Source organism: Kryptolebias marmoratus, linkage group LG10, assembly GCF_001649575.2.
Source record: "Kryptolebias marmoratus isolate JLee-2015 linkage group LG10, ASM164957v2, whole genome shotgun sequence".
NCBI classification, from domain to species: domain Eukaryota; kingdom Metazoa; phylum Chordata; class Actinopteri; order Cyprinodontiformes; family Rivulidae; genus Kryptolebias; species Kryptolebias marmoratus.
Window position 1 is genome coordinate 1546100 of NC_051439.1, and position 3994 is coordinate 1550093.

Consider the following 3994-nt stretch of genomic DNA (forward strand, 5'->3'; position numbering starts at 1 on the left):
TGTCACTCCCTCACCGCTATTGTTCTCTTTAATGTTTGTTGTTTATTCTCACTATTATTACTATTTCTCTTTTTAATGGATCCAACCGTCTCCATTTCTACTGCTGGGCTGGCTCTTTTTTTTATTATATCACACTTTTCACCACATGGTGGCTCTTAATCTGATCTCAATCAGTGCCAGGGGTCTTAACACTCCTCACAAAAGAACCATTATATTAGAATTTCTCCGTAAAACAAACAGATTTTGCTATGATACAGGAATCACATTTAATGCACATAGATGCAGGCCAAATGGCCAACAAATTTTATCACACTATTGCAACTTCTTCTGCAGCTACAAAATGTAAAGGTGTAATGGTGCTGTGTAAACGCAATCTGAAGTTCGATTTAATTGGGTCTTGGGCAGATGATGCTGGCCGGATAGTTATTGCTAAGATTTGCATGGAAGGAAAGAAAAATAGCATTTATTTCCGCTTATGCCCCAAACACATATGATGCTGCCTTTTATGATATGGTAACTAAATCTATGCTTGATCTTGCAGGTTTTCATCTGGTCCTAGGTGCAGATTTCAATGCAGTGTGAAACAGCTGGGCGTAACGGGTGGCGGTGAGAGTAGGGATCAACGTGTCTCATCTAAGGCACTCAGACAGTGGGCAGCAGATACAGGCATGGTTGATATATGGTGTATGATTAATCCCTAGTTCAAAGACTTCTCAATCTACTCAGGGAGGCATAAAACCTTCTTGCAGCTAGACTTTATCTTTGCTTCTAAAGATTTATTCCAGAATGTCCAAAATGCTTATTATGTCTCAGTTGCCTGGTCTGATCACAAACCAATTTGCTGTTCAGTCACTATTTGCTCTTCATCATTTAAACATTTAAAGCTATGAGGTGGTGCTTTAACTCATCCTTATTGCGAGACAAAAAATTTAAAGATCTGTTTGAAAGCATGCTCAGAGAGTTTTTGGAGTTCAATGTTGGCTCTGTCTCTGATCCAAGGATTCTTTGGGAGGCTGTGAAGGACTTTATAAGGAGTAACAGCACTCTATATGCCTCAACCCAAAATAAAGAACGTGCTGCCAATCTGCAAGCCTTAGAACTGAGACATGCAACCCTTGACGCAATTTTACAACGTTCTTATAATGACCATACTGCTCTGCAGAAGGAACTGGTTAAAAAGGAGATTATTCACTAATGAGACGCCGCGCGGAATTCCTCATGCATAAAACTTATTATTTTAACTCCTCTTAACCTAGCCATCTACTAGCTATGAAGCTCCAGACGGATGAGCATTTCGATGACATTTTTTGCGTCAAGGACAAAGATGACACCATTCAATCTGGTCCAAGATTAGTGAATGCTGCCTTTGCTTCCTTTTACCAGGAATTATACAAGTCAGAAGGCAGTGTTAACAAACATGCCTACAATGAATTCTTAAACAATATTAGTCTTCCATGCCTTAGAAATGACATCTCCCTAACACTGGATGACCCTATTACATTGCAGGAGTGTGAAGTGGACACTAAAGACATGTGCAAAGGTAAATCACCAGGGCCAGACGGTATTCCACCTGAATTCTATCTCTTTCTGGCCTTTGATCGACCAGCTTTTGCTAGACATGTTTCAACACTCCATCAAGGAAGGTTCCTTCTCTAGGGATGTCAACTCAGCATTAATTTCACCACTCCTGAAGAAGGGAAGGAACCCTGTGGAATGCTCCAGCTATAGGCCACTTTAACTTTGAAATGCGGATCTGAAGATATACGCGAAACTACTGGTCCAACAGTTACAAGGCCATATGACTAAAGTGGTTCATAGTGACCTCACAGGGTTTATAAAATCCAGAATGGCCTCAGATAATGTTAGAAGATTATTGCATGTTGTGAATGGTGCCCAAAACCTGGGCTCTCCTGCAGCTGCTCTTTCATTAGATGCAATGAAGGTCTTTGACCGCCTCGAGTGGCCTTTCTTGTGGTCAGTGCTTGAGTCTATGGGCTTTGGCACGTCATTCATTAACATGATAAATGAACTGTACAAAAACCCAACAGCCGTGGTGCTCACAGGCAAAACTAGCTTTCCCCCTTCACTATCTCGAGGGGCTCAAGACAAGGTTGCCCTCTTAGTCCACTGTTATTTGTCCTTTCACTTGAACCACTTGCACAGGCTCCCCTACAATTTCTCCAATTTCCATTAATAGTATACACCATTATATATGGGGGTGACATTTTACTGTATCTAAGCAATGCTGTGCAATGCATTCCACATGTTCTGGCTACTTTTGAGCATTATGGTATGCTTTCTGGTTTTAAAATTAACTGGCAGAAATCTGCATTAATGCCTTTAAATCAGGCTATGGTCAATGCCCCTGTTCATGCATCTATACTGGTCACTAAAAACTTTGTTTACTTGGGGGTGGACATCTGTTCTTCCATACTGGAATTATCTAAGAAGAATTTTTCTAACACACTTAACAAAGTTATAGCAGACCTTGGGAGATGGTCCAGATGACCAAATTCACTTCGTGGTCGGATAGCCATAATTAAAATGAATAATTTAATTATACAACTGTTGACTCCATACTCTTTCGCTAGCATTTTACATTCTAATTTATCAATACATCAGTGCCGTTCAAGATTTGGTCCTATAATTTTGTATTTGCTATCTATATGGAGAAGGGTGGCGAAAATAGTTGGTTCTTTTGGATTTAGCCTGTACAAGTGGTGTCCCCTTGCAGGAACTTCTCACAATACACCCATTTCAAAAACTGTTTTATTCGGTTAAAGCACACGTGTCAAACTCTGTTCCTCGGAGGCCGCTGTCCTGCATGTTTTAGACGTGTTTGTGCTTCAAAACACCTGCTTTAAATGGATGACTTGTGGACATGCTTCTGGGAAACCTGATGACTTGTTGAGGAGGTGATTAGACCATTAGAATCAGGTGAAAAACCTAAAACCTCCAGGACGGTGGTCCTCGAGGCCTGGAGTTTGACACTCCTGGGTTAAAGGTACTACTGGTTTTGTTTCAAGACTATCTGTTTCTGCTGCAGCACACATAGGCTTCTGGCATTGGATTCTGCTTGGACTAATGTGAGCCTGGCATTTAGAAATCCTGACCATCAGCATTTACATTACAACTTTATACATAGAGTATATTTAACTCCTATTTAACTTCACTTGATGAAGATTATTAATGATCCCACATGAACTGTCTGTTCTTCTAGAGATATTGGAAGTTGCTTTCATATGTTCTGGGAGTGTGCACCAGTCTCCAAATTTTGGAAAATGGTTACTTCTAACTTATCTAAGATGTTTGGGATCGGATTGCGTTGAATCCCTGTATCATTCGTTCTTTCCACTTTCAATTGACAATCATAAATCAAATAATGAAAAACGGACTGGTTATTTGTTTTTTTGTTTTTTAATATGACACCAAAAACAAAAAACTGCCTGGTTTTTCATATTTCACTTTTAGGCTAAGATCGGAAACACGAAATCAAAAAACGGGCAGCAGGACAGAATTTGATTTTAACATTTATTTGGTCGGGTTTAGGTGACCTGGAAGGGGCTCTGTGCGGCAGTTCAGGTCATGTAGTGGTTACTATGGCAGCGCTAGAACCACTGATAGAGGACTCGTTTAACAATGGTTTGATCCTCAAAACAATCTGTAAGTCTCCATGACTGATGGGTCAGACTGGATTATCTGGTCCTGATTGATAGATATTGAACAAACATAAATATGTAGACGCCTCATTACGACCCGGAGCGCATCCGCCGTCACCACCATGTTGGACAGATCTCTCCTCTCTCTAAGAGCCAACAGGAGTAAACACAGAGCGAGCAGCTTTGGACGGAGTTTATATCACGAAGGATTAACTTTCACAAGTAAGACTGAACAATAACTTTGGTTATTTGACCATTCATTATATTATGTTATTGTAGCTAACATTATTAGGTAAACAACAAAATGCTAACAGGAGGAACTGGTCCTCCTCTCT

General features: G+C 40.3%; 1 protein-coding gene across 9 annotated transcripts in view; it reads right to left on the reverse strand.

Moving 5' to 3' along the window:
* Positions 1-3994, reverse strand: part of dctn1b (dynactin 1b) — an 80912-nt gene that overhangs the window by 28746 nt on the left and 48172 nt on the right. The gene's annotated exons all lie outside the window — the stretch shown is intronic.